At 40.6% G+C, this 7,693-nt stretch overlaps 1 non-coding gene across 1 annotated transcript; it reads right to left on the bottom strand.

Moving 5' to 3' along the window:
• Positions 1–6,037: 6,037 nt before the first annotated feature.
• On the bottom strand, positions 6,038–6,146 carry LOC115941285 (U6 spliceosomal RNA). The gene has a single exon (XR_004076047.1). It is a non-coding gene; the product is annotated as a U6 spliceosomal RNA (small nuclear RNA).
• Positions 6,147–7,693: the final 1,547 nt, after the last annotated feature.

Below are 7,693 nucleotides of genomic sequence, written 5' to 3'. Positions count from 1 at the left end.
CCCCCGCAGCGCTCCCAGTCCTGCCAGGTCGGGGCGCGTCTCTGCCCTTTGGTCTTCTAAAACCGCCAGCCGCTCCCAATTCGCGTGCACGTGTGCAACTCCGCCGCTTGGGGTTTCCACCCCCGGGGTTTGCAGTTCACGTGCGAGACCCAGGCGCACCGGGTTTCTGTCTCAGAGGCTGCAGTTCGCGTGCGCGCGACCCCGCCGGTCTGTTTTCCACCCCGGGGGCTGCCCTAAAGTTCTTTCCCGACGCTACCGGTCTGCGAGTCTGTGCCCGTCCGCAGCGCGCGAGGCTGTCCCTCACCGGTGGTGTAGGATCCCCACGGCCAGGCACCCTCCCGCCGCCGTTTATCCTCTGATATCTGCCCGCAGGATCACGGCTCTCCGCTTCGTACCTCAAAACCAACTGCCTGCGATATTCTGTTTGTAGAGATCCAGATCTTCTTACGTCTCAGGCCGGTTTCGTGGGTGCTCAGAGTGGTCTGGTAGTTATCCAGCTCAATTCCGGGGACCAGTTGAAATAGGGTCCCCTACTCCTCCGCTATCTTTCCCCTCCTCCTCATTTGCCCTTTTAAAGATGAGAGGTTTGGGGAAGTTCAGGGACATTGGAGTGCAGACAGACTGAAGTAGATAGACTGCCCAGATGGGTGTTGTAATGGTTTTGGACAGAATGATCAAATGTTGAATTAGTCCAGGTTAGTGAGAATGGAGCATGGATTCTAGAAGTGCTTAGGAGATAGGATAAATGGATTTTGTGTCCGGATAGGAGAAATAGGAATACTGGAATCTCAAGTGTCTGGCTCGAATCACTCAGTGGAACTTGGTGCCATTCACCAACGTAGGGCAGAAAAAGGAGCAGACTTTGTAGGCCATAGCTCTGAGGTTCCTGTGGGGACCATCAGGTGAAGTCAGGTGACAGAAATACAGGCCTAGAATTTAGGAGAGAAGTCTTGCTGAAGGAGTAATATCAGAATCATGCAACAGTTATGCTCTGTCCTCCATTCACCAAGTACTTGTTGTCAATTCCACACCAATGGTGGGGTGGTGGGAGCAGACAACCCAGGGCATAGGCAGGAAGAGAATGCGCTGTCTGCGTAGAATGAGACTAAGTAAGAGTTGCTCTTTTCTGTTATCCTTAGGTGCCACAGTGCCAGTAATAAAATACTCCCTCCTGAAAAAGAAATCTTTTGTTAGTTTAAATGCTATTTTGGACAATATAGCTGCCATCTTCAGTTGAACACATTTTTATTCTTATCCTTTTACAAACTTTGTCTTCGAGGTGGGGAAGTTAATTTGGAGACCTCTCTGTTAGATATTTGGCCCCTGGCACGAGGGAACTCCACCACATGCTTTTGTTTTAATAGTAAGATTATAATCGAGTGGAATTGTTTGAGCTCACGTTGACAGTTCTTATCCCCATCCTCTGTGATACTACATATTTTTGCATTTAGATAGTAGCTAGGAAAGAAGCAATGCCAGCCCAGTGAACTGTGAAGACGAAGAGACAGTACTTGGGTTATGCAATTTGGCATACCATTTGACACTTGGAGTTTTTAAATTTGTGTTTCTATTTAAAACAGTGTAAAACTGTTAGGCCTGAATTTTGGTTTACATGTGAAATATTTTACTCAATTTGAACGTTTTAAGATGGAATATATTCTTCATTATACATTGTTTTTTTTAAATTTTATTTTATTATGTTATGTTAATCACCATACATTACATCGTTAGTTTTTGATGTAGTGTTCCATGATTCATTGTTTGCGTATAACACCCAGTGCTCCATTCAGTACATGCCCTCTTTAATACCCACCACCAGGCTAACCTATCCTCCCACCCCCTCTAGAACCCTCAGTTTGTTTCTCAGAGTCCATAGTCTCTCATGGTTCATCTCCTGCTCCGATTTCCCCCCCTTCATTTTCCCCTTCCTACTATCTTTTTTTTTTTTTTTAAACATAGAATGTATTATTTGTTTCAGAGGTACAGGTCTGTGATTCATCAGTCTTACATAATGAAAAGCAACTCAAGAAAATCATGATTACTACTAAGTATTTTGTGATGATTACTGAGAACAATTTTGTGGGGCGCCTGGGTGGCTCAGTCAGTTGAGCATCTGACTCTTGGTTTCGGCTCAGGTCATGATCTCAGGGTTGTGAGATTGAGCCCCGTGCTGCGCTCCATGCTCAGCGGGGAGAAGTCTACTTGAGGATTCTGCCCGTCTCCTTGCTTGTGTGCACATGTTCTCTCTCTCAAATAAGTAAATAAATCTTAAAAAAAAAAAGAACCCCCAAAACCTAATTTTGTCATATAGGGGAGGGGGCTGTTAGAATGAGCATTATACATGTATGTGCATGTGTGTATAGTTTTACATTTTCTTAGAATATGTTGTATATGTTTCAATATCACCATATAAGAACAGGAATCCAATTTGTTTTAACAACTAATATTACAATTGTAGCTATTACAAATTTTAAGCCAGACTATGACTACAAAACCTTTAAGGTCCATTCCAGGATTTTACCAGTAAGTAATAATACTAAAATGACAAACATTTTACATATTGTTACATGGTACGTTTCAATTATGTTTATTAATATATGTGTAGGTTGCATACATGAAACAACCACATTAAAAATATGTGCATTTTTGAAAATCTGATATTGTCAAACTGCACTCAAAATGTTTCCTTCTTTCACTTTCTTTTTTTCCATCAAAATATGTACAATGAATTATAAACCTTCAGATCTGTGTCAATATAAGCAAAAAACTGTGCCTCCAATTTTTATTCTTCATTCTTTTATTTGGTATTTGATTTTTCTAAAGGACCTGTTCAAATGTTGTCCATTATTTTCTCTGTAAATTGCATATTACTACATTGATCTATTTTTTATTGTTTTGAGCTTTTTATTAATATGAAAGAATTCATCAAATGTCAATAAAATAAGCCCTTCACCATATTTCTAAAAAAAAAAAAAAAGAAAGAAACAGTCTGCTTTAATGTCAGATCTGCTAGGTGAGCCACTGTCCCCCTATTACATACCTCTGGTGTCTGAGGAATGGTTCTTGGCTCTGTAGACTCTGCAGTATATGAAGCCATGAGAGCATCAAGGTTGGTGTGGATGAAGTGGCCCAGGAGAATGTGTAAGAGAAGGGAAGACTACCCAGTGCTGAGCTCTGGAAAACACCAGCTTCTAAGACACAGACTTTAGAAGAGGAGGCCCCTAAAATGTGGGCGAGGAGCAGAGAGAGAAGTGGGAGGGGAAGTAAGAGAGAGAAGAGTTAGGGGCATTAGGGGAGAAGAAGTTTCCAGAAGGATGGGGTGGTCAATGGTATCCAGTGTGACTAAGAAGATAATAAAAAAATGGTAGCAAGTAAGGGTCTGAGTTTGAACATCAGAAAGTGATTGGTGACGACCTTCCTTCCTAAGACCATTGCTGTGGTGAGGGACATCTGAGGAGAAGATGGGGGTGAGGTTCTTCAAGAAAGTCTTTGCTCTCAATGGGGAAAATAAGACAGGGTAGATGGAGCGTTAGATTATTTTCCCTGATTTTCGAAGAAAGACATGTTTGTTGTGGAAAATGTGGATAAAATTGAAAACTGACTATACGCTCTTGTTCCTTGGTGTTAGCCTTTGACTCTAAACATATTCATGTCTTGAGCACAAAGCTTGAAGCCTCTCCCTGAGTGGTAACAAAGCCTCGGGCCCACCTCAAAGTGCCCGCATCTGTTATTTTGGTGCAGACGCCTGATGCTCTCACCTCTGTTTTACTGTTCCTGCTTCAGGTCCCAGCTGTCCATGCCTGTTGACCACACTGTACCCGGAAGGCCTTCACTGCCGCCACTTATGAGAACACTGCTGTCTGTGCTGAGGGCACAGTGCAGAATTTGCTGGACTCCATTCATAGGTGTGCCCTGTTCCAACTCTGAGGCGTGGGTATGAGGCCATCTGGGCCTCCAGGAAGCTCAGCCTGGCTCAGAGTGGTTTCCAGTCCTAGTGAGGACCTCTGCCACCCTCTGGCCACCCCGTCCCCCTGCCCAGCATCCCTTAACCCGGGGTGCAACACAAGCCAATGAACTGACCAATGCCCTCTTCCTTGGTCTCCTTTCCTTGAGTTTCAGCCATTTCCTCCCCAAAGCAATCTCCTCTCCCCAGAATGCTGCCCTCTCCTGTCCTTTCCATTCATTCTGTTCAGATTTTCCAAACTTCTCCTCTTGAGCAGGTTTCTCTTTACCCATGCATAATTTAAAAGACTCACTATAGCCTTTCTTTTTCTCCAAGGAACTGTCTGTCCTCATAGGTGAATTCAAAGGTGAATTCAAATTCAAATTTCCATCTCTTGTTAAGCAGAAAGTACTTGAAACTGAAATTACACTTTTTTTCCTGACTTCTATTCTTCCATTATATTCTAGGACAAATTTTTATTCATGACTGAAGCACCAAGTACTGTACTATATGCTGGCCTGTTCTTCAGCAACTTCTGTGAAATAGAGAAACAATCATGGAAAAAATACAAGCTAATCTTTAGTCTTCACCCAGGGATCTTACAGATTCTCTCTTTATAAGTCCTAGCACGTATTTGATAGTAAATAAGTATATATTGACTGAATATAGAAAATATATACTATCTATCTATATATATCTACATACACACAGAAATTAGGATTATACTATAAATGCAAATTGTAACTATGTCTTTTCTTCCATAAAATTATACTAGTAGAAGTTTCCTAGACTCTGTTATCATTCCATAGCATTTTAAATATAGATGTAATGTAAATTATTTAATCACTTCCCTATCATCAGCCATTTGGGCTATTTTTATACTGTAGTGGATTCCCTGGCCATGAATGTTTGTCTGCATTTCCACTCACCTTTTTTGGATACATTTCTGAAAGTGGAATTACTAGATTAGAAGATTTAGAACAGTGCTCCATGCTTAGTGAATATTCATTAAAAATTTTTGAATGATCTGAATGAAGATTTTGATGCTTATTTCTGAATTGTCCTTCAGGAAGATTGTACTTCTGGGTACAACCCCTCAGGGGCTGAATTTCACTGAATCCCCTTTTGTATTTAGTATTATCTTTCAGTCTTTGTTAATTTTGTAGGTGAAAATAATGTCTTTTTTTTTTTTTTTTTTTTAAACTTCTTTGAATGCTAGTGAGGTTGTCTGTGCTTGTCAATTGTCTACTTGTGTGTACAGCTTTGCAAGTCTGTTCACAGGTTGGTGAGACAGGGCCACTCACACACTTGCCCTAAGTTCCTGCTTTCTTGGTGATGTGGGTTGAATCATGTCCCCCCAAAAATATGTTCTCAGGAGTTGTAGGAGAAAGAAACATGGTGGGAGAGGTCACTGTATGGAAAGTTCAAGTTATATAATGACAGACATTTGCCAGATGCTCTCCAGTCTTAATTCCTCTTGCTGAACACACAGGAAGCCTGCATTTCCTGGCCTCACTTGAAATTAGGGAAGGGTCCTATGTCTCAGATCTGGCCAAGGAAGCTTGAGTGCAAGTGATCTAAATCCACTTTTGGCCTTGCCCTTAAAAATGTCTCCAGCAAAACTTTGACTTTCCACTTTCTCCTTCTGGAAAATTTCAGAGGTCATATATTTAGCACGCAAGGCCTCTGGATCCTAGAGTTTCTGCCAAAGAGAACTGTCCAAACTACATTGGATGAGAGTGAGCAAGAAGGACCTTTTATTGTATCAAGTCACTGAGCTGTTGGAATTATCCATTATAGCAGCTAGTGTTAATGACCCCACCTAGCACATATACCTGAAGGCTCAGGGATGGATGATGGAAACTCAAGAGGAACTAATCATTTGAAGGAAAGATGTGCTCAAAACATTGGAGGCAGAAGGAGAGGTTCTGAGGGAGTAAGGGGCCTGGAGCTTAGGTGTGTACATCAGAAAGCACTGAAATACATATATTTTGGAGTTAGAGTAACTTCAGGGTCTGGGGATAGAATTGCAAGTTGGGGGAAAACGTGGTGAAAGATCATGAAGGGTAAATCACCCAAATGGAAGGATAGAGGAACCATTTCTAAATAGATATCCTTTTGCATGTCATCCTTGTGCAGGGGCCACGCTAATCTTCTCTGTATAATTGCAGGTTTTTAGCATGTGTGCTGCCCAAGCGAGCACTAGATAGATATCTTTTTAAACTGCCTTAAACTTAACATGGACGTGCTTGCTCATCTTCATGTGTGTGCCCTAGACCCAGAGTTTTCAACTCAAAATCATAGCATTTTGAATACTTACGAATACTTACTAGAGTAAAAAATACTATTTAGGCAGTAATGTTTACATGGTAATGGAGTATCATGTTTTGGTTAAGGAGTTCTCCTTAATAATAATTAAAATAGTAAAATATTAAAAATTCATAATATATTTATTTTATATTTATAATTATGAGATATTTTTTAAAATTAATAATATAAAACATTAAACAAATTAATAATAATTATTTGTTAATTTAACGTAAACCCAACTTTTATAGGATGTTGAACCCTTTGTGGAATGTGGCTGCATGCAAGTTTCATCATACCATAGGGCGGTCAATCCTGCAGCCCAATTTGCTCAGCCAGTTCTAGTTTACATTTATTGGCCCAGCTTAACTATTAATGGCACCCATTTTCACATGCAAAAAGTGTCCTGATGGTCAATCTGATAAATATTCAAAGACAACAATTTGATATGTCTTGAAGTTTGTTTTAATTGCTAAGCTAAGTAATTATTGAGTGCAGTTATGATGTTAATGAGGCTTGAACTTTTAATACTTTGAAATGTGCTTTAAGGTTTCATCATGGTATAATTTGCATATGAATTATTTTTTTAAACTGTGAGCCCATTGTACCTCCCTGGCAGTTTTAGGACATTTATAGAATAGGCCACCAATCTTTGAATGACTCAATTTCCAATTAGCGGGCAAGTGGGCTTTGTGTGTGCCTTACCTTATTTTTTTTTTTTTTTAAAGATTTTATTTATTTATTTGACAGAGAGATAGAGAGCACAAGTAGGCAGAGTGGCAGGCAGAGGGAGAGGGAGAAGCAGGCTCCCCGCCCAGCAGGGAGCCCGATGTGGGGCTCGATCCCAGGACCCCAGGATCACGACCTGAGCCGAAGGCAGCTGCCTAACCGACTGAGCCACCCAGGTGCCCCTGTGCCTTACCTTATTTCCAGCTCTCTCCAGCAGTGGGATATACACAGGGACTCATTCTGGACACAGATCAAGAGAATATAGGCCCCAAATACCCTAAGAGGGGGCGTTACTTTCTATTGGGAAAATCTTAATATTAGTGCTATTTTTTATTATTATTCATTCTAGTCTTTCTTTTCAGTTTTAATTGGACAATTCATTCCTGAAACTGTACATGAGGAAAAATATTTCTACTTATTGAGGGAAACAGACTCCCCTGTTACCACACAACCAGTCCCCAGAAGGACTTCATAAGTAGGCCACTGCTGTATCCGCCCATAATCTGAGTTAGGAAGATTAGGCCTATGACTAAAGTTGTTTGGCATTTTATTAATGAACACTTCTCTGATTATAAAATGGGTACATGTTTATTGTTGAAAAGTCTGACAATACAGAGGAGTATAAAAAGGAAAAATGATTCAAATTTTAACACATTTTATTTATTTGACAAATACTATTTTTGTGCATTTTTCAAGTTTATTTTTCTATACAAA

Source organism: Leptonychotes weddellii, chromosome 12 (genome assembly GCF_054177405.1).
Source record: "Leptonychotes weddellii isolate Sample4059 chromosome 12, ASM5417740v2, whole genome shotgun sequence".
Taxonomy (NCBI): domain Eukaryota; kingdom Metazoa; phylum Chordata; class Mammalia; order Carnivora; family Phocidae; genus Leptonychotes; species Leptonychotes weddellii.
This window is presented reverse-complemented; position numbering and strand designations above follow the sequence as displayed.